Raw genomic sequence first — 25,591 nt, forward strand, 5'->3', positions numbered from 1 at the left:
GTGTTCCGTGGAAAATAAGCTTCTGTAACCAAAGAAACTGAGGAAACACAACAGATTAAATTTTCCCCATAGCCTGTGAGAAGACTCATGAAAGAAACATTATTAACTTTAATATCATTTCATATACTTCCTTGATTATGAAACTCCCTGTTTTGAAGCAAATCTATTAACATATGAGGAAATACAGCCTATGAAATGCAGGGATAAAAGGACTCTCCTCATGGGCCTAACGTCTGGAACACACTTCCCAATTCTTCCAGAAAAAAACAATGACAGACAGCATCTTCTTATCCATGTGTTGTGCAAATGCTTTGACTTTGGTTTAACACACCTTAAGGCAAGAACCTTAACTGTCTGTTCATTTCTCTACCTGGTACCTAATGAAGTGATTGGCACACATAATATTTGACTCAACTAATCAACAGGCCACAATTTGAATAAGAGGATTCCTGTACTTAAAATGTAAACCCCCCACCCCACAATTTTTCATTCTGATATTCCCCTCCAGCTTTGTCTGAATTGTTTTTTTTTTTTTTTTAAGAAAAAATGTCATCCAGTATGGTACTAGGCCCTGTTTGATGAGAAAAAGAGGAGGAAGGGGAAGAGAAGAAGAAAGACCGGGAGGACACCACGGCCAGAGGCACCATGCCCTGCCGGTGATTACAGATAGCTGATGGCTTAAAGGTTCCTTTGGAGGAGGCAGCTTGACAGCTCTCTCAGATTATTCACAAACCTTTTAATAGACTTGCCACACCCTCTCTACACCTTTCTCCTCTCCCTCCTGGTTCTTCTCCTCCTATCTTTCCCTACCAGGAGGCCTCACCCTCACCTCACAAGCCTGTCAATGGATCAGTGACAAATCCAGTAGGACAAGGGGACATACCTCAGCAGGAAGTGGGCAAAGGGCTTCAAATTTTCTCCTCCAAAATGGCAAGGTGCTTTCTGATGCTAATTAGAACTTCAATCTCCTTCTGACTCATCATTAGGAAAACCTTAAAATTGTCCAGTGTAGGAGAGACGACTACTAAAGTGTCTTTTGAGACTAAAAGAGAAGAAAGTAATCGACAAGTCTCAAGTGAGCAAGTGCCCTGAAACCATGGGAGGTGGGAGTCAGGACCACCAAGGACAGTTGCCAGGGTGACCTCAGAGTTGTGACTGTGTTTTCTCTCAGGTGTCCATGTGTCTGTGTCACAGCAGGAGGGGGAAGAGAGGAGGAATACCGAGGTGAGGAGGAGACATTCTCTGCTGCTTTCTCCAAACCCTTCTGCTTCTGTGACTCTGACAAGCTGCATGTGGGACCATCACACTCTACTTTCCCCAGCAACAATTCCTTCAGGATTAGAGGGCAGCCACGCTGAGGGCTCTGAGCAAGATCCCGGGGGAAGAGACCCACAGTCTTTAGAACATGTTCTGCTGGATTCTGGCCCCTGAGTCTCACAATGGAACCTCCCCTACCCAGATGGCTGCTGTGGAGCAACTAAGTATAAACCAGGCTCCTCCCTTCAGAGATGGGTCTGCAAGCCGTGCCAGCGTCTTCATGCCCCACCACTCATGGAACACCTACTCGTTGTCAGCCATTACACAGAAGAGTGTTTTCCTCCGGGGCAACATCCTCTTAGTTAAGGCACTGATTATCCTTCCACCCAACCCAGCCAGGCCCCTCGACTGGCAGGCTGGCTGCTCTCCATCTCTCTCACTTGCTGATTCCCTGAGTGACACACACATACACGTGTGCATGATGGGGGTAATGACAGAGAAAGCAGTCGGGGGTGGCAGCCCACCTGCACAGGGAGTGCTCAGCAGGTACCAGTCCTGACACCGTGAAATGTGTTCCTTTGGGAACCTGCCTGGCTGGGGGTGGTGAATGCACCCACTCCCTGCGTAAACAGGCACACATGGCAATTATCACATTAATCTCTGGAGGACTGGGGGAAATGGTAGAAGGTGGGGTGGGAGGAACAGGATTGAAGAGAAAGATGAGGATGGAGACAGAAAGATGAAGGTGGGGGGGGGTCTTATGATTCTTCTGGACTGAAGCTATATCTATTAGGTTTCTAACAAGGTTCCATGGGGCTCTGTAAAAAATGACAAAGGGCCTCTTCTATGTATATACCTTGCACAGAGCAAATCTGACCAAGAAAGCTAAATGAGCTGGGACAGGGGAAAAGGAGGATACTGATTCTAGGGTTCTTTCAGGAAAAAAGGCTATCTCGGACACACCTGCTTCCCAGGCTGGAGACAGCCTCTGCGGGCAAGCCTGGGCTGGCCTATAGCAGGGTTTCTCAGCCAGGGCACTATTAGCATCTTGGGCTGGATAATTCTTTGTCATAGGGTAACCCTGGATAATTCTGTCCAGTGTGGTGCATTTGCAGGATCCCTAGCTTCTACTCACTAGATGCCAGTAGCACTCCCCCACCTGTAACAACCAAAAGTGTTTCTGGAATTGTCAAAAGTCCTGGGGGGTAAAAGCAATTTCTAGTTGAGAACCACAGGCTGAGAGGCTCTGTCCCAAGAAGAGTTCTTCGGAATCACCAACTGATCTCACTCAGGTCAAGACATGGTTGCAACCACCACCCTAGACTGCCAAAAAGACCAGCCATCCATCTCAGCAAAAGCATCCGTCCAAGACCTCTGCTAACCACCCCAGGAAGAGAAAGTTCAGGGAGGACAAGCATGGGGAAGGAGAGAGACAGAAGCCAAAGGCCAACTCCAGCAAATACCACGTTTCCTAAAGGCGGCACACCAGGTGTCCCCCAGCTAATGGCCCCTCCTTGATTCTGCTGCATTCCAGCACCGGAGGGTGACAGCTCCTCTTCCACCCTGAGGGACCTGGAATTCATGTTTCCAAGCTGAAATGCCATATTTTGTTCAACAGATTTGTGGATCACATTCAGCCTCGGGTCCTGGCCCTTGTGAAACACAGCCTAATGGGGGACCTGCATGAAACAGATCAGCACACACACGCACATATGCCCTTATGCCGTGTGCTGTGAAGGGGTCACGCTGCAGCAGGGATGCCAAGGGGCATCCGATCTGGTCCAGGTGGTCAGGAAAGGATTTGGCTGAGGCTTTCAGGGAAAAGAATCCCATGACGTCTAAGACACTACCTTGGCTGAGACGGCAGAGGCCAGAAAAGCAGAGAAAAGGTTCATTATGAAGGAGAAACAAAAAGGAGAAAAAAGTGAAAATTAAGGAGTGCCATGAAGTGGGGGACATATGAGAAGAAAAATAGGAGTCAGGGATGACCTCTCAGAACGAACTCCCACTGCTTTGTAATAGCAGCCCCCATGTTCCTATGTGGATGTTATATTGACAAAATCAATGAACTGATGTACAAAATTGGGCATCCCTTGATGGATTCATTTCAAAGTGTACCAAGCCGTATGAACAGCATCCAGATAACCCGGAGCTTCCCTCCTGTCCTGTCCTAGGCACCACCTCCTTTTCCTCCTCAAATATAACATTTTCCTGACTTCTATCATCATCAGTTATGTCGGCCTAATTGGACAGTCACTTCTGAACATTTCCTTGCATATGCTGAGCCATCCATGATCCCACTTTGCTCAGGACTGAACTGCACTCAGGCTTTTACATTCAGAATAGCCCTCTCCCACTCAGTTCCTAACCAGCTCCACTCTGGCTCTCACCAACCCGGATGTTGGTGAGATTCCCATCAGGAATCCTTTACTGCATCCTCCAACAGGTATGTCCATCCCCCAGCAGCTATGCGTGTTAGCAGCTAAGGGCTCACACCTGGGCCCTTCTCTGAAGTATGCCCTGGCTGAGAGACCTGCCTCACTTGGGAGTTTATGCATGCCCCTGGAGTGGCGATGACCTATAACCAATAATGAACTGATGTAAGGGTATCAGTGGCCCAGCCCCTTCTCTGGGTGGAACCACCCTGTGTTGCAGTTCACACTCTGGAGCTGCCTGTGGGATCAGGCTGAGGTTGAAATTTTTGAAACCACATCTCATGTTTTTCCCTGACTTCTCCTGCTTCGCTCATATCCTTACAGTTTTCTCTGGAAAACGGTCCCTTGATAAATCATTGCCACAAGAATCTGTCCCAAAGTCTGTTGACAGGGACTCTGACTGAAAGCATTATACATCTTTCTTATCAGGGCTTTGCCCAACCTTACAAAGCAGCAGCACCCAACCCCTGAGTCACAGAGTTGGATATTTCTAGGTGCAGAGCCATTTATACCCCTCTGACCATGCTCACATTTTAGAAAAAGGATACCAGGTACAGCCTGCCCTACAGCCATTGGGCAGTTAAAGGCATATGGACTATCCAACCTGGTTTCCTGCATACCAGGAACTCCATCCCTGGTCTTGGAAGAGTATGAGAACATACTATCCGATCCATCATTTGGTGGAAGAGGAAGCTGAGGCCCAAATAAGCAAGGTGACCTACAGTCACATTTTAGAACCATAAATGGTCAACTGCTTCCTAACTCTTGACTCTCCATATCACATTTACTCCCAGGTCTTTAAAAAGGCAATCTTATCCATACTATTACCACCTTCTGGGGGGAAAGCAAAAATAAATAGGAAAGCCAACACTAGGACCTGGCAGCCAGAAAGTAAGAATAGTCTTTCTCCCTCTCCCACCCCACAGGCAAGAAAGAAGGGTGGAGGAGCAGGTGGAAAGAGTGAGGACAGAGGGAGTTCCAAGTAAAACACAACCACCTGCTGCCACCCAGCAAGGAGGCTGAACCTGTCAGTCCTGAAGGCAAAGCATCTGATTATGTCTCAGCTCCCTGAGCATATTTAATCAACACTGCAAGTATCCCCATACAAACAAGCTCCAAAGGCAGCAGCTGGCTTAGCTAAAGGCCCCGTTACAAATAGTCAAGACTCTGTATACTTTCTGGCTGTTCCAAACCCCCCAGATTTGATGGCCAGCAGTACACACACACACACACACACCTGCCAGCAGGGAAAACTGCAGAACAGGTTTGGCAAAGAAAGCCAGAAAAAACCAGCAACCTCAGCCTAGTTCACAGGCAGCAGTAGGACGCCCAGGAGACCAGGGATAGGATGAGCTGCAAGCCAGGCAGCTCTGCTCAGGATCACAGGCAAGTATGGCCCCGTCCTGGACATGGGTGGTGATCACCACTGGCACTGAGCAGACAGGCACTGATGCATCAGTTGAAAATCCCTCTGCACTTATGGGAAGAGGACTCAAATGAACACCATCACCCCGAGAGAGGGTGAGCGGTGCCAGGAAGGCAGCCCTGACTGTCTGTGTCCATAGAAGCAAGGGCCTTAAAACCCACATGGCTCAGGGCCCTGTTATCCCTTAAATCTCTTTGGTTAAATCCTTATAATTTATCCTGATGCTTATCGTGTCGCCCCCCCCCCCCCCCCCCCCCCCGCTTCTGAGCTCTGGCCCAGAAGCGCAACATGGAGAGAACAGGTCATTTAAAGAAGGTAAGTGCTTACATCTACCAAAGCTGGGGCTGCATTGCACAGGGGCTCAATATTCTCTCCTCTCTAGTTTTGCAGGTGTTTGAACATTTCTATAATAAGAGGTTTTAAGTTGTCCCCAAATAAAATCAAACAGTTTATTTAAATAGTTCAGGGTTAATGAACAAATTTTAATAGAAAATCCTCTTTTGGTCAAAATAGTGAAAAATGTTATGGGGCAGGGAGAAATGACAGACTTTTCATTCTTTTCATCCTTTTCTATACTTTAGAACTTTTCCTGCAGTAACTTTTGTTTGTTTTTAATAATGAGAGAAGACAAAGACTATCGGGGGAAAAACAAGAAGGAGAGGGAGAGGGAGAGGGGGAGAGAGAGAGAGAGAGAGAGAGAAAGAGAGATCCTCCTGCACTGCGACCCAAGGTGCTAGGCAGGCAGACATCTTCAGAGCCACTGAGAAGCCAGGACAGAGGCAGCTGACCCCCTAGGCTAGGCCATCTGGGCTGGGATGCTGCTTTGCTCTGGGAGCAGGTGAGTGTGTTATTCTGACCGCAACCTATGCAAGCTGGCCAAAGTAGGTAACTGAAAGAGGAAATTAAAGAGGATGCCTCCTGTGATGATTAGCTAAAACACATCACCCCTTCACCCGTTCTACAGGCCTTACTGATGAGAGACTTGATGTACTTTTTCAAGAAATTCAGGAACCAGCAAATGAAAGAGGACCGAGTCTCAGAAGACTGTTCCTTTGAGGCTCAGGAACAAAAGGTACATGAGGCTGATAGACCCTGTACACTGGGAGAGCTTTGTGGAGGGTTCATTGCATTCCAGAAAGACTGTGCTGATGATATGAAAACAGGTCTTCCACCAGTCACTAGCTGATCTCCTTAGGGATCAATCCTTCTAGCTATCCTTATTTATTGCTCTTCCATTGGTCCCCTGTCCCCTCCAGCTAGCCAATCACGACTTTCCGTTCCGTGTAAGTACTCAAATCTTTATTATCTTGCAGATTACAGAGATAGGACTCACAGCATCTTGCACAAACCCCTCACTTCATAGGTGAAGAACTGAGGATCAAAGCCAGGTGACTCCAACCAGTTGGCTACAGAAATAGAACTGGGACCCAGGACTTAGAGCCCCCAGTTCACTCCACACAGCACTTCTACACCACTTGGTTCAGTACTAAAACTAGGTACACATGGCCCTGTGCCCTCTAGTTACTTTGTATATAATTAGTCTAGTCTCATGACCTCATATGGAAGCTACATCAGGTTGAAGACATTTTTGATGCTGTCTCTCACTTTTTCTGAACATTAAGAGCATGGAGTTCAGACCTATGAATACTCTTACCTGATTTAATGAAGAAAGGAGTGAGATCATGGAAGGCTTCCTGGACTCAAAGTAGGAGGAGAATTTAGATTGGCCAATCAATGGAGGAAGAGGGTCCAAGGAGAAAGAAAGGGGTGAGAATGATGAGGCCACAAAGCATTGTTCTTGGCAGAAGTTTGGAAGGACAGGTCATGGAAGACCCTGAATGGTGGCCTCAGTGTTCATTTGGATTTGCTCACTCCCTATGAGCTCTTCCTTCTCCCCTCTCCTTTCCCCTCCCTCTGCCAAACCATGAGTTTAAAACACTGCTCAACCTCTACAGGCTTCCCCTAAGCACATCACTGTACTTCACTCCAGAATTCCCTCCGCACTTAGGCACACCCCATAGTAGTATATTCATTCAACACTTTTGAGAGTGTACTCTGCACAAGATGAATGAGAATGGAAAACAGTCCTCACAAGCCTTGGTATCATAACGAAGGCTAACTCATGAGTAGAAATACCTATAATAGAAAAGAGAATATTAAGTGCTGCACTTGAGTTTTTATTTGTACTTATTTACAGACTTTTTAAAAAATATATTCTGTTTCTTTCACATATTGATTCTACCTTCCCGTTAGGGTTAAATGTTTCTCAAAAACAGAACTGTATCTTTTATTTCTCTGTTCACTCTGCTAATGCCTAGGATATTATTCTTCAAACAAGAGATTCTCATAATGTCATTGACTAATGGGAGACTATACCACCACTAGCATTCTTTTGCTTCACAGGCCAATAGAAGTTTCCTTCTCTGGAAATAAATACACCACCTGTAATAAAATGGTGTTTCTGTTGAAATGTAGCAAGTACACTTAGCTAACAAATATTTAGCACAGCACATAAGAGGAGACATTGAAGAAAAAAACGCTTCAAGTAATCATTTTTCTTGGCTTTCATTTTCCTCCACAATGGCTTCTAAGCAGGTGAACTGATTTATCATTGAACATTCCTATTTTAATTAATGATTGTGTGTAAAACACTATGCAAGGCTGGTAGGCTCAGTTGGATCCCTGAAGAAGCCCCAGGCCACTTTCATTTATTTTGTGGCCATAGGAAGCACTCCTACTGCCTAGTAAGAACAGCATGAAAGCAAGAAACCATGGCATTTAAGTCTTTGCATCTTCAGAATCCAAGACATAGCTCTGGAAAACATGCTCAGTAAATTTTTCTTGATATTAGTGACTATAATAAAGAAATATGCAGTCCTTTGTGCCTACTTATCATCTGAGGTCCTGTCCTGAGAGTATATGGGTAAGGTTCTCCACTCTGGTCCCTCTGGATTCAAGTTTCTTAAAGCACACTGTATTACAGGTGTACTCAGGGTATTGTTCTACTCAGCTGTCAGAGTCCCCAGGTTGGTCACCTTTACTTATAAGCAGCCTTATCCATTTACCCCAGTGTTATACAAATATTATTTTCTATGTGTGCCATGATGTGAAAAAAAATGGGAATAGCTGTGCAAGATTACCATCTGTTAGGGACATTGAGGAGGGAATTCCTCACTTGAGTAGGTGCCTACATCAGACAACAGATGTGAGAGCCCTTCCCACTCAGACCATATTCCTCACTTTGCTTCTCCTCTCTTTCTGGACTCTCATTTTCAGGTTCCAAGTCTACCACCCCCCAAACCCTTCTCTTTTCTCATCTCTTGATTTTTTACTGTCTGGTTCACTCTGCTGCTAGAAATTCTACTTGTTTTGCCCCTTTCCCCTAAGATACACAAAGTTCATTGCAATTGAGCATTCCCATTGGCTTTGGGGTATAATAAGGTTGAAATAGAATATGGACAATAAAACAATAATGTTCACTGTTTCCCTAATCTAGCAGTCACTGGAAAGAATCACTTTTTGCTTTCACCATTCTTTGCAGAACTTTCTTTGCTGTTCAGTAGGATGGAATGTCCTATGATTAATGACGATAGGTGACTAATACAAGAATGTGTATATAAGCTATTGAAGGGCAGATCCAACATGGACCCAGGGAGACCTATTTCTGGAAATATGAAGAGGATCTGATTAAAACATCCTCATCTAAATACTTTCCTATGACTTATATCCTCACACTCCAGTGTAACTGAGGAGGAAAAATAATCATGGCTTCCACATGTTAAGCATCTACTCTGTTGGATACTGAGCTAGGTACATAATATACATTAACTCTAATCTTCACAACCATGTGCAAGGGAGGTGCCATCTTAAATTTGCACATTAAAAACAAACAATAGCAACAAAATCCCAGCTTAGAAAGGCTAAGGGATTTGCTGAAGGTGCTTCAGTCGATATATTGTAGAACCAATATCCAAACCCTTGTTTGGCCTCTTCTCAAAATATTATGCTGTGTTGCTTCTTGCCTTGGGGGTGGGCAATAAAAATAACAATGTTGTTTTAATCTGGAACAGACTTGAGATCAGAGTTAGGATGCAGGTATTTACAACAGCAATGCCAGTAGAGGAAATAGTTTCCGACCAACTGCATGTCTTCATCCTATCCAAGTGTTCTATTGTTTCAACTCCTTTGATATGTTTCCCTTAGCTCAGGGGTTTCTTTTGGGCCTCAGACACTTGATATGGTTGCAAGACTGTCACAGCTAGTTCCCTGGTTAGTAGGCAACCGCCACTCCGTTGCCAGGGTGACCTTGTAAAGTAGGACAAGTGATTCTCAGCCACGCAGTTGGCTTCAGTCTTCAGAGCAGGAGAAAGGTGTTCTTTCTAACCAACATATCTTACTGTCTCTCCTCTGCTTAAAAACCTCCGATGGCTGCCCTTGCTAAGTCCCCTCCCAAGACCAATTCCAGCCTAACCATTCCAGTTCACCCCATGGCTGCTGCCTCTACCTACCAAGCCACATGACCATGCCCTGCTTCTTGTAATTCCCTCTATTTCATGTTCTTTCCTATCTCTCTGCTTTTGCTCATGTTCTCTATGGTGCTTAGAAACCCTCTCCATTTTTTCCACCTGGCAAGCCTCTGCACATACCCTGGTTAAGTGTTATCTCTGCCAGGGAAACCTTCCCAGAGTCGAGCATTCCCATCACTCCCTCCACTTAATGCTGTCATACTATCTAACTGTGGACTGTAATCAGTGCTTGCTCATATATCATTCTCCTCTGCAAAGCTTGATATCCCTTAAGAGCAAGGAATAGATCTCATTTGTCTAGGCATCTGCCCCAGAACCCAAATTATCTCTCAGTAGGTATGAAGCAAGTGTTTGTTGAATGAATAAATAAATGAATAAGTTAATAAGCTGAATGCATGGCTCTGATTAAATCCAAGGCAAGCAGAATGGAGAAAAGAAAAGATGAGGAGAAAGAAAATTTCTCAAAGAGTTAATTAAAGCCTAGAAGTCTCTTTCATTGCTAAAAGGGCAGAGTGAGTGGATAATTTGAGGGAGTTTATCAGGGATTATCACTTAATAAGCCCTTCCCAGGTGTATCTTCCAGGAAAGACTTCATCCTCTTATCCTCTCTGGAAGAAAACAGGCTGTCTCACTCTTAATTCTGATGAGCTCAGGAAAGAATTAAAACAAAACTGCTAAGACTCTGCCTTCCCATCCAGTTACAGTTTCAGCTATAAACTTAGGTCTGAGGGAGATAGAAAATTCAGACTGGACACTCAGCATGAATGGAGACTACAGTTCCTGGAGGGTCCCAAAGATTAGGGGAATACTCCCTGATCTTGGAATACCAACAGATAACCAGGTCTCTCAGGACTGGAGAGGGTATCTAAGAGGGGAGAGGACTTGGCTTCAGGGGATGCAATAGAAAGTGCAGCCTCTCTGGAGGACACACCCAGCTAATGCTGACAGCACCAGGCACATAGCATTTGGGCACGAACATGGTAGGGGGTAAAGCATCTCTCAGGGAAAGTGGATCCGCCCTCTCAATGGCAAAGCTAAGTTTCAAATTCTAGATCCTAGTTTGAGGGTCTTCCCTCTTAAACTTTGTGGAGTAGAGGTATTCTCTCTGCTGGGATTGCTTTTAAACCTCAATCTCGACAATTCCCCTTCATCATCTCCAAAAAAGAAGGAAGGAAGGAAGGAAGGAAGGAAGGAAGGAAGGAAGGAAGGAAGGAAGGAAGGAAGGAAGGAAGGAAGGAGAATAAGGAAAAAGGAAAGAAAAGGAAAGGAAAGGGAAAAGGGAAAGGGAAAGGAAAGGAGGAGAGAGGGAGAAGGAGAAGAGAGAGAGAGAGAGAGAGAGAGAGAGAGGGAGAGAAAAGGCACTTTGGTCAAAATCCTAGTCATCCTTCAAGGCCTTTCTTCTGCCCCATCTGGATGAAGTGATTCCCTGATTGCCCAGCTAGGGTTGCTTCCCCTGGCTGGTGCCCCAGGCTTGCTCAGGGGATCTTGCAACCCCCACATTCAGACCTACCTGCAAATCATTCTCTTGGCTAAATCCTGGTGATTTATTTAGTCTGGAGGGTACAAATTTCCCAGGCAGATTGTCTGATGCTCAGCATGAGGTTACAAAATATGGATAATAAGAGGCAACATCTTATTGCAAGTACTATGTTCCTTTTGCCCACACTGGCACCTTCAATCTTCTAAAAAAATCTTTTGAAGTGGATGCTAATAACAATAGTCTTTTTTCCCCCCAGTGAGGAAACTGAGGTACAGAATAGTTGAGTAACCCATCTGAGGTTGCACAGAGTATAAGTGACCAGGCTACAGCTAGCGGTCTGACCCCAGAAGTTTTCATCAATACATTCTGTACTTGGTACAGTTACTGAAACAGAGGAAATGTTCCACAAACATTAGATGTTAATGCTATTTAAATAGGTTAGCCTCAGCTCCCTTCCTTTAACCCTTGGAAAAGAGGGGGGGAAAAAAGAAAGAATCACTTTATATGAATGAATCAATTTGTATTCATCTCATCTAAATATTTTACTTCCCTTGTGCAAGGAGATTGGTGCCTACTTCCAAAACTTTTTCATTATTTGTGGGTTATTACAATATTTATCACACCATATAATAGTTATTTACTTGTCTTTCCCCCATACAAATCTGTGAATTCTTGGAGGACAAGGTTTTGTGTTTCTTTGTATAGAGAGTAACGGCCACAGTTCCCTGAATAGGTAGGTGCTCAATAAACATGTATGAATGGATGACTGAGCTAACCAAATCATTTAGAAACAAAACACAGGGGGAATATTCCAGCCATAACTAGTTCAACCTGGGCAAACATAGTCTAGAGCAATGGTTCTCACAGGGGGGCTCCTGACTCCACAGCATTAGTATTTTGAGGGGCCTTATGGGAAATGCATGTTCTTGGGTCCCTACGAAGATCTTCAAATCAGAACTCTGGGAATGAAGCTCAACGCTCAGCAACTGTGTTCTAGCGAGCTCTTCAGGAGACTCCTGCTAACATTTGAGAAACACTGGTCTAGGAAGATTAAAAAAAGAAGTCAGCCATGTGTAGCCTCAGTTGCTGAGGTATCCAGAAGTAAAAAGGAGAGAAGTATGAGGAAGGAGAAAGCCTGAGGTTGAGTAAGGGGGAGGAAAGATGACAGAAGGGTGTGGGGAGAGATGGAGAGAGAGCATGAAGGGAGTGGGTGAGGAGGAGAGACTGATTCACCTTGAAATCTCCTAGGAATGAAAGGGGTTCATGCTCTAAGCTAGGTGCTGCCATAGCAACGGGTACAGCGTCTCTCCCTTGTACCCCACCCCCAGGATGGCCAGGCATAGACACACCTACGCTGAGGCCTGAGCCCTGCAGAAGGATCTGAGCTTGAGTTGGAGAGATGCCGTGAGGGAAAAGCTTAAGGACAAAGCACCCCACATCAGCTCTGGTTCCCAGCTGGCTCCTGCAAAGGCTACTTCTTTGTAAGGGCGGAAGACAACGCAACGTAGAGGCGCTTGATTTGCTTTAGGCTCACAGTCTAACACAGCCTGGCTCAGGCGGATGGCTCGGCTGCCCTGTGGGACACTGTGAAAAAGAGGAGTGACTTAAGAGGAAAGGAAGGGAGCCCATCGAGCTCCAGGGTTGGAAGCAGAGGACAATGAAGCAGGGCTAAGAGAGGAGGCAGGGATTTGTCCAGAAGCCGGGAGAGGAGACCAAATGCGGAAAGGGCATATCAGCATAATGCACCTGAAGACTCAAGGCCACAGACTCTGGCGGAGAACAGAGGGATTAGGAGGAACGGCAGGCTCATGAGCTTGTCCCAGCTCTTTACTGGGAATGGCTGAGGCTTCCAGGGCACCCACAAACTGGCTTCCCTAAGGCAAGATGGAGGCTGCGGGAAGAGGACACTGAGATAAGCCAAACGCACAATGCTCCGTGCATTCGATGGAAATAACTTAGTAAAAGCGAGCTTAAAGCCAATTAGACATTAAAAGTAAGATATAATTGCTGTTGCTATGTTTGTTTCCAAGAAGAACTTTTATGATTAGACAAATGGGTAGCATTAGAATTCTGAGCAAACTGTGTGGAAGACTTAGCCTCGCTTTCTCTCTGTGTGATAGAAGAAAGTAAATGTCAAAAAGATAAATCAATAAGCCACTACTATGTTAAAGGAATCTGCCCTCAGAAAATCTTTGTGCAGCCTGAACCCCTTCTAGGGGGCAGGGAAGATGGGGAAGAATGTGCAGCCTGAACCCCTTCTAGGGGGCAGGGAAGATGGGGAAGAATGTGCTGAGAGATTTCTCACATCTGATTTAACCTTCAAAAGTCTGATGAAGTTGTCATTATTACCCCCATTTCATGGAGGACAAAACCAAACTCAGACAAATAGTAAAACAAAGAGCCAGGATTCAAACCCATGTCTGCCTGACTTCAAATACCATACTCATTTTTCTGCAACAAAGGACATGATTCTGTTTACAATAAAGGAGAGGGGAAAGAAGCAGTGGTCCATACATAACCCGAGGGCTGTGATGTCTATTCCAGCCAGAATGGGATGTCTTTCACTGGGCAGGTTACCTCTGTGAGACATTATAGGATAATGAGAAAACAGTGGCCTCATCTCTTATTAGTTGTGTGACAATGGGCAAAAATTATTTAAATGTTCAGTGCCTCAATTTATCAATTTGTATAATGGAGATGATAATCCCTATCATGGAACAGTGCAATTTGCAGAAATAAGAAGTACAGTCTGATAGTTAACAGTCCATCATGAGGGATCCCTGGGTGGCGCAGCGGTTTGGCGCCTGCCTTTGGCCCAGGGCGCGATCCTGGAGACCCGGGATCGAATCCCACATCGGGCTCCCGGTGCATGGAGCCTGCTTCTCCCTCTGCCTGTGTCTCTGCCTCTCTCTCTCTCTCTGTAACTATCATAAATAAATAAAAAAAAAAATTAAAAAAAAAAAAAAACAGTCCATCATGATATTAGCTGCCCAATCTTAGGTAAGTCACTCACTTTTTTGCCCTTCATTGGCTCACCTTTAAATTGCATGGATTGGAAATAATGTAGTTAAAACACTCCCTATTCTGCACGTGGATACTGTGTTCTTTTTCCCAGAGAGGACACACTCCCATCCCCTGCTGCTAGGAACTTCTGCCTGAGGCAGCTCACAGCTGCACCCAGCACTGGGACTGCCCTTGAACCACACATGCCTGGCTTGCTCTGCGGGTGTGGGTCAGTCCCTCCTCTGTTGAACTCTGACCTCCTGGCTTCCCCAAAGTACATTCTTTTTTTTTTTTTTTTTTTTTTTAAGATCTTGTCATTTATGAGAGATACACAGAGAGAGAGAGAGAGAGAGAGAGAGGCAGAGACACAGGCAGAGGGAGAAGCAGGCTCCATGCAGGGAGCCCGACTGGGACTCGATCCCGGGACTCCAGGATCATGCCCTGGGCCAAAGGCAGGCACCAAACCGCTGAGCCACCCAGGGATCCCCTCCAAAAGGGTATTCAATAAAAATTATGCCTGCAATTCTCTGGTGCAGAAATGGCTTCCAGGGACCTCGATCTAAGATAATATCTATATCTTAGACAGCGCTCAATAAAGAGTAATCGGTAATAGGATTATCATTGTAGCCTTCAAACTCAAAACACAGTGACAATGTATATGCAACTCCTGGAAGCTTTATAAAATTGTTGGCTGGACTGAATGTTTTTTGAGGAGAAGGACTGTGTCTTGAATGTCTTCACCTTTCCTCCAAGCACCCTGAAGACAGCAGATCCTTTAGGAACATATTTGACTTCTACAGCTATATTTCTATTCACCCCAGAATCAAATCAACCTGCATGGGTCCAGAAGGTACAAATTTCATTTCCACAATATTGACACACATGGCTCACAATGGTGGCACTCAGTCTCAGCAGCAAGGAACTTTATAAATGAAGTCCCTCTGGAAGAATAACTGTAAAAATGGGCCACACAAATCAAGCAGGGAGTGGATGATACAGACTATTACCATCGGCTCTTTAAAAGTTAAATATTAAACCAAGCTCATATCTGTAAAGATGGGTGTTGTGGACCTGATCCTCCGGTATCCCCCTGAGGCATATACTCGTTGGAGGACAGCTGATCCCAGCAGAACTGTCTCTCTGCCCCAGCTCCTGCCAAGGTGACAAAGAAAGCCCCTGACTGCACTCGGGATACACTCTCCCTGGGCTTGTGGAGTCAGACAAGGGGCCCGGCGAAAGGGGGTGTGGGTCAGGTGTTTTCTCCTGGGGGCCCAGCCAGAGCTACCAGGAATCACAAAAGGTGGGCAATGTAAGGTTCCTCAACTCTCTCCTTTCAGCTTGCAGTGAGTGGGGATGAAGTAGGCATTTTAAGAGGGGAGTTTTTGGCATGGTCCTTCAAAGCAGAGGATCTGGCTTCTCACCTGCTCTGGGATTCACTTCCCTCTGAGGAGCATCATCTAGCTGACAGGATGGTGGGAGTTCCTGGGCCAAGGGGTCCATCCTCACCATCCTCATCTGGTCTCTTCCAACCAGCCCCTGCCTCTGGGAACACAGCCCCAGGCATGCCCTAGGTCCTCCAGCACTTCAGGCATCTATCAGCTTCCTGAGCACCAATGAGACCCAAAACACTGTGCTGGAGGGAACAAATGTCTAGAGAATACCCCTGGTCTTGGTCAGCCTAACATCCAGTCAGGGAGATCAGAAAGTGCAATGACTGAAGGCATAAGAAAGGATATCCCCAAAATAGGACATTCAGGGAGGGGAGGATAGGTTCTGAGGGTCTAAGCAGTCCTACAAAACTTTCCCAAAAGAAAAGGAATCCTGGTAGAACTGGAGAACTGGAGGGTATGATGCCGAGTGAAATAAGTCAATCAGACAAAGACAATTATCATATGGTTTTACTCATATGTGGAATGTAAGAAATAGTGAAAGGGACCCTAAGGGAAGGAGGGAAACTGAATGGGGAAAAATTAGAGGAAGACAAACCCCAAGAGACTCCTAACTTTAGGAAAGGGTTGCTAGAGGGGAGGTAGGTGGGTGGGGGGATGGGGATGGGTGACAGGCACATGATGAGAGGAACACTGGGTGTTATATTGTATGCTGGCAAATTGAATTTAAATTAAGAAAAAAAAAAAGTCATCCTGGAACCTGAAATATTCGAGCTCCTTAGAGAGAAGTCCATTTGCAGCCTGAGGCCTCCCATGTCAGCCCAGGCTTATTAGCACACAGCCAGGCTGCAGGACCGCCATAATCACCTAATTAACCCAAAACTGTGCACCTGGCTGGCACCCTGCCACCATGGGCACCGAGCCCATGGAAATGTCCCTATTGTGCAGAGTCAGGCTCCGCTGGCTTGTTCTTGGAGAGTAGGCCTCCAAGGAGCAACACCCAGCTAAGGGTGACAAAAACCAAGCTCCTTCTAGTCAGGCCTTCCAGCTACCTGAGGGCAATTCCAGTAGGTGCTGGCCCATCTGGCCTAGGAAGAATTAGGTCAGAATTAGAAAAGAACACTACTACTGCCGAAGGTGTGTGGGGCTCAAAGCCAGTACAGGCAGAAAGCCTAGCACATAGTAGGCAATCTTCCTCCCTCCCTCCCTACCTACTAAAATAGAGAGATATACATACATATACACATATATTCATTTATTTACATATTTATTCAAATTTTAACTAAAGTGGCTTTGCACTCAGCAGGGAGTCTGCTTAAGACTCTCCCCCTCCTCCTTCTCTAACAAAGAAATATTTTTTTAAAAGATTTTATTTATTTATTCATGAGAGACAGAGAGAGAGGCAGAGACATGGGCAGAGGGAGAAGCAGGCTCCCTGCAAGGAGCCTGATGTGGGACTGGATCCGGGATCCCAGGATCACTCCCTGAGCCAGAGGCAGACGCTCAATTGCCGAGCCACTCAGGAGTCTCAAGAAATAATTTGTTTTTTAAATAAAATAATAAAAGTAAAAAAAGAGGGGTACCTGGGTGGTGCAGTTAGTTAAGCATCCAACTCTTAATTTTGGCTCAGGTCATGTTTTCAGGGTCCTGGCATTGAGCCCGCACCAGGCTCCTTGCTCAGTGGGGAGTCTGCTTAAGACTCTCTCTCCCCCTCCTTCTGCCCTTGTGCCCCCTCTCAAATAAATAAATAAATAAATCTTTAAAAAAATAAAGTCTAACAAATGTAAGAAATGGATGAATGAATAAATGTTAGAATCTAATAGTAGAGAAGCTAAAACAGGTATAGAGGGTAGTGTCGATTTTACTACTTTGTGCTGTGGGATGGTGAGGCAACAGGGAGTTCACCTTACTTGATATTGTGTAACTGTTTTCTAGCTGGTTTGCTCAACAGTAGCAACAAAGGTGTCCTGATCAGTTCTCAATTTTGATGCGCTGATGTCTGCTTTACCTGTGAAGTTTTAAATTGCAAAAGCAATGTGTGTGAGGAATAATTGATACACTACAAAAATGTGGGAAGAAAGAGTTTAGTCTCCCCTCACCTCCACTCTCATCCTGCTGTGTTTACATAAGTGTTTATAGCCTGATGTGGATGCTTCTCCCACCGATCCCCATCTATGCACATTCAAACTTACATATAGTGTCTTGCTATTTTTTTTAGATGGAATCATCTATATATGTTACTCTTAAGCTACAGCTTGCTTTTCTTATGTAAAAACATGAGGAATGTCCCTCCAGGACAAACACATAGATCAAATTCATTGAAATACATGCGCACACATATACCACACAGGCATGCACATATACAGAACCATAGCAATGGAATATTCTACTAATCTCACTACTGATCATGTTTGTTTGGTTTTGGTTTTGATGCTGTAAAACAAGGCTGAACTACTCTCCTTTATATATTATATCCTTGTCAACCAGCCTTCTTATTCAATAGGTGGAAGTCTCAACAATGGGTTTACTGAGTCAAAGGGAATATTAGTTTTCAATATTAATTCCCCTAAAGGTTGTAGTAATCCACCAAATACCAGACACCACCAAATCCACCAGAAATTCATGACTGCCTTTTCTTCCTCATGCTCACAGATGTTAGGAGCCTTAAATATCGGCCAATCACACAAAAAATAGACCCTATTTAATTTGTATTTTTCTGAAATTAGCATCATTTCAGGTGTTTATTACCACATAAATTTTCTTTTCTTTGAGTTGCTCGTTCATATGCACTATCCTTTTTTTCTAGGCAGTTATCTTTTTCTCATGAATTTGTAGAGGCTCTTTGTGATCAGTTATATTAGAAGCTTATTTTGGGACGCCTGAGTGGCTTAGTCAGGTGAGTGTCCAATTCTTGGTTTCAACTTAGGTTCATGATCTCGGGGGTCATGGGTTTAAGCCCCATGTCAGGATCTGCACTCAACAGGACATCTGTTTGAGGATCTCTCCCTCTTCCCCTCTCGCCAGTCATGCATGTGCACACACACACACTCTCTCTCTCTCAAATAAATAAATAAGTCTTTAAAAGTAAAGCAAGCTTGTTTTGTGTCATTTTTCTTAGTCTATCAAATATCTTGATATTATTTATGGTGGGTGTCCTCTGCCATTGAAAAAAACTGTAATATCTATATAATTATTTCTTAAAGTTACTGAATCAAAATTAGCATTCCTACTGGAAATTAAAAGATTCATATTCTTTTCCTTCTTGGTTTTATTTAGGGGTGCTCTGCTTCACGAATACTAAGATTTTGGTATTAGAGGCTGAATTTACAAACTGAAGTAAGGTAATGCATATTACAGAAACTTCACAGGTGTATTTGACAGAAAAGTTAGGAGAAAATAATTGTAAAATATCTCCTCCCAACCATTAGAGAAACAAAGGTTGGAAACAAATTTTCACCGATCTTCACTCCATGTAGAAGGCTAAGCAAAAACTATCCACTGCTGAATGCTTATCCCAATGCTGAAACTACTCAACACCAAAGTCCTTCCAGCCAGTGGATCCTAACCAGGCCTTTGATCTTGGTCATCTTTGGGTGTGCATCACCCAAGCCAGCTCCTCCTCCTATCTTTATCTCCTTCAGTGCTCCGCTCAAACACTTACCGTACCCTCATTTCTCTAGACAGAGGGACTCTGTGCTATCATGGGTCTCCCTGCATCCCCCAGCATTGCACTTACCTGTGGTTTGGTAATTATTTACCTGTCATGCATATTTATATTCCCAACACCTAGGGAAAGAGAGCAAAGCAAACGGGCAAGAAATCAAGAAAGAAGCACTAAACTCCAAAGCCGAATGTTCACAGTTAACTGCCAACTCAAGATCAATCAGGAAAGAATGTTAAACATTGCTGAAATTACAGGGTAAGTTAATGAAGAAAAAAAAAGATTCAATTTACAAAAAGCTGATTGACACACTAAATGTCAAGAACATGCCTGGTTCATAAAGAAAGGCCCACCTACGCTTCAGGGTTGCTGAACTGCCATTCTCCAGCTACCATGTTTCACTCTGGGACAAATGGTTTATGGTCAAGGATAAAGTCTAAATATTCATTTCTCAGACTTTTAATGAGTTTTGGAATGATGACTATCACTTAGCCCTGACTGCAGCCAATTTTCTCTGAGTTAATCTTTTTTTTTCTCTGAGTTAATCTTGACATCAACACCCCACCTAAAAGACTTTTCTATGATTAAAAAAAAAAAAAAATGATTCATGTGATAGCATTCACTTCAAGCTCACATCTTCCAGAAGCAACATATATTTAAATTGACTATAAGACTACAAAGAGGGCAGCCTGGGTTGGCTCAGTGGTTTAGCGCCACCTTCGGCCCAGGGCATGATCCTGGAGACCCAGGATCGAGTCCCACGTCGGGCTCCCTGCACGGAGCCTGCTTCTCCCTCTGCCTGTGTCTCTGCCTCTGTGTGTGTGTGTGTCTCTCATGAATAAATAAATAAAATCTAAAAAAAAAAAAAAAAAAAAAAAAGACTACAAAGAAGCCTGGCAAGGAGCTCCCAGGAGAAAGGATTTCCAATTTTTAATACAAGAAAATTATTTGGTTGCACAGAGGCCTTCTTTAGGAATAGAGCCCGTTTCCTCTATAATTGCTGTAGTCATTTACTTCCTTAGTCTCATGTTTTCTCTGAAAGTGTTTTCATTCCTGGGGGTTGCTAAAGAATCTAAGAAAAGGAAAGTTTCCTGAGCCACCCCCAATGATCAGAGCTGGACACACACCTTTATAGTAGGACAGCTGAGTTTTTCACCTAGAGCAGGTTCGAAGGTTATTGACATTGGCCAGTCATCTAAGGGACACAGACCAGCCCATCTTAACACTTCATCACTTCATCTAGCTTCTTGGTGATTTTTTTCTTTTCTAAAGAATATGACTTAATCAGTCTTATGATTCCGGCTTCCAGCATTACAGAATATGTCTAAATGATCTCAAATGTGAATTTCATAATACAGAAATAATTTAGTTCACTTTAGTACTAAAATGAATATGAACTAAATGTCAATAACAGGGTGGAAAAGGCTAGACAGAGAAAGCAGAGGTGGGTTGACAAGACATGACACTAAAACAATGAAATTATTGTATCATGATTCAGAAAAGTTTAGCAACCTTTAGCCTCACCCACTGGATAAGCATGTTAGTGACACAGCTTAAACCTTACGATTCCTAATTTCTAATAATTAGGAACGCTGTGGAGAAACCTGATGCTCCCAGAAGTATCTACCACCTTGAAAGGCCTTTTGCTAAACTCTGAAATCTCTAGACAGTATTCCCATATACCTGAACTACTGTGCTGGACTGATGGGTCCCCTCCAACCCATCCTGGGACCACAGTCCATTCTGCCAATCCATGGCTCTGTTACGGACTTCCTCCCCTCAGAACACTGCAGTGGTTACACTCTGCTCACCAGCTGGAGGCTGTGAGCACAGCCATCTGGGCCCAATGTACTTATCTCTCCCTACTCCCTAATAGGATCCCTGCTATACATCTGAACTTGACCTTTTACAGTCTCTGAATAACATATATTTTCTAGATACAGATGCTATTTCCTCCAATTGAGATATCCACCTTACAAATTCTATCCATTGCTAACTCTTCCCACAAGATATAAGAGTTCAAGAGCTGTGAATGGCTATCCATCTTGAGTCATAATTATTTGTAACCCTCGCAGAACTTGTAACACTGTAAATGCTAAATAAATGTTTACTGAATGAGATGGATAATGTTTGTTGCAAAGAGCTGAACTGAATTTTGAAATTTTTCATTGTTCTTTCACCCTGTTAGAATGTTAATTAATTTTTATAAGATTTTGTTCTTTTGGTCATAAAAGCAATACATGAACATTTGAAAAGAAAAGAATAAACAGAAAAATAAAAATTATCCACAATCATCACCTAGAGATAACCACTCTCATTATCCTCTTAATTGCACATTTTACATCAAAGCAATTAAATAAATTTACATATGGAAGTCCTACGCCCTGTGCATGTTTTCCTGAATTTAGATCAAGTCACATACTCTGTACTCATCCAGCATTTGGTTGACCAGAAATCTCTGCCAATGAGCACTCCTACATATCAACAGTACAATGCAAACAGATGTTCTTGGTGATGACTTTGGGCCCAGCAAGTTTCTGAAGTGCCTTCTCTGAATCACAAATTCATAGAACTTTATTTCTGAGAGTGACCTCAGAAAACATCTCTATTAATGTCACTTTCCCCTGTCCCAAGCATTTGGTAGACATAGATAATCATTCAAGCTACTCTTAAAGATGAGTTTGGACATGATCCAGAACCCTTCTCCAGGCAACTATGTCCATCGACTAAAAACTGTATGCAGTGTGAACCCTGGTTGTCATCTGAGATTCCATCCCTTAATTTCTGGATGCTAAAAGGTCCTGAGAGAAACTAACTTCCCAAGATCCAAAAGCTCATGAGGAGCAGAGCAGAAAGTAGAATTCTCTAGCTTTGCTTTAATGTCATTTGCTTCATATCACACACCTAAGAAAGATGAGATTAGTTTTATATTATTTGAGTTTAAAACATATTTTCCTTCAGCTTTTTTCAAAATTCATAATCTACAAAATCTATACAACAGTCTTAAGCACTATATTTGATTAAGCAGAAATTTGTAATTTATGAAACCAAAAAAATATCCCTGCTTCAGTCAAGTCTCCTAATCATTTAATCATTCAGCAAACATTTGAGAACATACTCTGTCTACCCTCTGCCAAACTCTGGCAGAAAAAATAATTAAAGGTTTAGGCTTTGTCCTTAAGGATCTTACTGTATAGTTTTTAAGCAACCACTTCAGATTCTACCCTTTTATCCTCTGGATCCAGGCTAAATGGACTCCCAGAAAAGGTGCTGGGGGAAGTGAAGAAAAGAGAAGGATAAAGTGTGGAGTAGGGAAGAGCTTCCCCACTGTTATGGGCTATACTGTGTCCCTCCAAAGTTTATTTGTTAAAGTCCTAACGACTAGCATGACCACATTTGACTGTATTTGAACACAGAATGCATTAGAGAGGTGATAACATTAAAAATGAGGCCATTAGGGTAGGCCCTAATTGAATCTTACTATAGACACATGAAGGAATACCAGGAATGCACACACACAGAGCAAAGACCACATGAGAACACAGTGAGAAGGTGGGCATCTGCAAGCCAAGGAGAGAAGCCTCGGGAGAATCCAAATCTGCCAACACCTTCATCTTAGATTTCTAGCCTCCAGAACAGGGAGAAAATAAATTTGTGTTGTTTAAGCCACACAACCTGTGGTGATTTTGGCTTCTCCAGCAAACTAATATACCTATCAGCTACTCTAACACTGCCCTCATAAACAAGGACAGTTCAATAATGAAAGAGCCTCGACTCCTTGAAAGAGAACAGCCCTTGACTGAGCCAAGAGCTGCCTTTCCAAGACACTGTGGAAGACTCTTGGGGAAAGGAAGTAGAGGATCTTACTTGGGATATGCCAAGCATAACTTGAGAGTGGAAACAGGCTTGAGGCAGCTCTGATGGATCAGTGCCAAGAAGAGTTGGTGGAGCCCTTGTCAACCAACACATCCAGGAGACAACAGTAGGGACTCTGACTCAAGGACAGTAATAATTAGGCTAGAGAGATCCTGTACTGAATGTCTTCGATCAGCAGGGTCTTGTATGCCCCTTGAGGAGGGCATATGCTCATGGTGGGCCTGGGCATGACCTCACCATGGCTGACAAAGTTGACTCTGAGAGTAGATGGTCCCTTACCAGACATTGTAGAAACACAGATTGATACAGGCAAGGGCTCTGAAAAGGTCAGGGCCCACCCCATGAAAAAGAGCTAGTAATGGAAAACATCCCTTTCCCTTCCTCCTCATATTACCAATACTTTCTGCAGGGTTTCCCATGGCCTCAGAAGACATACACAAAATGCAGCACAAGACAACATGAGAGCAGAAAAGCATCATGTCTGGAGAAATCGATTAAGAGCTTGAGACATGTCCTGCCACTAACAAGCTGGGTGGCAAAATTGGTTCTTCACACCCTCTCAGCATTTTGGTTTTTTACTGTAAGATGAAGATGATGATGCCAATCTCAGAGGGCTGTAGTGAGAATCAAGTGTGATAATATATGGTCATGTTTACAACCACTGAGGAGTTCCATAAATGCAGATATCCTAGCAATTATTAAATTTACTTTACTACATCTCTTTCTGCTCATCCAAGCTCTGTCATCTTATTTGAAGGTTGACTTGCAATGTGGACATGGATTTTATATTCAGCCAGACTTTGAGCCATTAAGGGAGAGAGCCCTCAATAGGTTCAAAATTTTTCCTGTTTCCCCTTTATAGGTGTCAGAGAACTGTGGGCTCAAGCAATGAAAGCACTTAACAAGCATCTATTTGGCTAATACACAGTCAATCTCTGGTCCCATGTCTTTCTGTTAACCCTAACAGATTAACACTCTCAACTCTTCTCCTTCCTTCACTTCACCACCAGTCCTCTCATAATCCAAGCCAAGATTGCACAGTGGTACCAAGACAGCTTCCTAGAATATTATTTTTAAGACACTCTCATATGTTAAAAAAAAAAAAAAAAGTTAGCTACTAACTGCCCATAGGACAAAGTTTCTAACTCCTTAGCTTGACATTCAAGGCCTCACATAATGCAATACACCAGGCAAACATTATTACCACTACCTTCCTGCATGAGTCTTCCACTATGGGGAGTGTGACCTGCTTGTTGATGCCAGACAAGAAGTTTATAGTGAACAAGAAGATAGGTGTTAGACAAGCATGAAACAAATGACCATATCATACCCAATTCTGCCTTTTTGCTTTTGTTCATATTTTGTCCCTCCTGGAGTGTCTCACTGTCTTGGGAGCACTGACTATGCACACAGTATATATATATATATATAGTGCTGGTTAGAGTTATGTACTGCCCATACAACCACATATGGGAGCTTTTCTCCCCCTTCTTTAACTTGAGTGTCTCCACTCCTTGGAGACCAGTTCAAGCCTCACTTCCTATGGGAACAAGACTTTTCTGACTTCATGACACTCAGAATTCTCTCTCTTCTCTGTGTTCCTCAGGACACAAATTGCCTTCACTGTGCCTTTGCTACTAGCATCCTCCAATTTGCATTTATCATTTGAATTTCTGTGTAAGCCCACTGGATAATAAGTCCTTTAAGAGAAGTCTGGGTCTTTTACCTCTTTGCACCTCTGGTACCCACCACATTGCTATGAATGCAATGCAACCCACTTGGGATTCCTTCCAAGGAAACACCCTCCGACAACAAATTGGGAGAAGCTATCCTCCCAGTTTCATGGGCAGTGCTGACCAGTCCTAGTATGCTTTGATCAGTCCCATCCGTGCTCACTCTGGCTCGTTTGTCAACTCTATATCAGTTTCACCTTGAGATGAATGAACCCTAAGAAAAATAAGAAATGAATTCAACTGCACATGTCAGCCATATCTCAACATGTGGATGAGGGGGTGTCAGCATGCTGAAATGACATTATCCAGGTGAGTTGTATCTGCATATCTGTCACAGCAATCAGGATATGCTCCCCTTCACAGCAAAGATGGTGTTGACAGCTGACTCACCACATGAGGCTGCTTTTCCAGTAGCGAGGCTGGCTTATGCCGATCTATTCCCCTGCTCTCACGAGGCTCACCTGTAGGGTTAACATGTACTTGTACTATACTATACAGCTGGCTTGGCTGGAGGCCCTGAAACGATTCAGTGCCCGCCACCCTCAAACAGGAAAACCTATCTGGGCCATATCCAAATGGAACTCATGACAGCTTTGTTCTCATCTAATTTTCATGGCCATCTATCTACTATAAGAATAATATGGTGACAATATGTATAAATAAAACAATATAAAAAATAGAACCATTTATATGCCATAATAACCCTGAAATATTTATGCTCACCACAAACCTCTTCTCTGAACTTCAGAGTCATATATCTCACTGCCTATTCAACTTCCTCCATGGATGGCCATCTCAAACTTAGC

The 25,591-nt window shown here is 43.8% G+C and overlaps 1 protein-coding gene and 1 long non-coding RNA gene across 12 annotated transcripts in view; one reads left to right on the top strand and one right to left on the bottom strand.

Moving 5' to 3' along the window:
- The window catches only part of CACNA1E (calcium voltage-gated channel subunit alpha1 E), a 387,895-nt gene that overhangs the window by 156,895 nt on the left and 205,409 nt on the right, over positions 1-25,591 (bottom strand). The window lies entirely within an intron of this gene.
- LOC140635814 (uncharacterized) lies at positions 1,931-23,738 on the top strand. The gene is made up of 4 exons (XR_012033137.1): positions 1,931-3,703; positions 6,083-6,190; positions 19,306-19,434; positions 23,462-23,738. It is a non-coding gene; the product is annotated as an uncharacterized lncRNA (long non-coding RNA).

This window comes from Canis lupus, chromosome 6 (assembly GCF_048164855.1).
Source record: "Canis lupus baileyi chromosome 6, mCanLup2.hap1, whole genome shotgun sequence".
Taxonomy (NCBI): domain Eukaryota; kingdom Metazoa; phylum Chordata; class Mammalia; order Carnivora; family Canidae; genus Canis; species Canis lupus.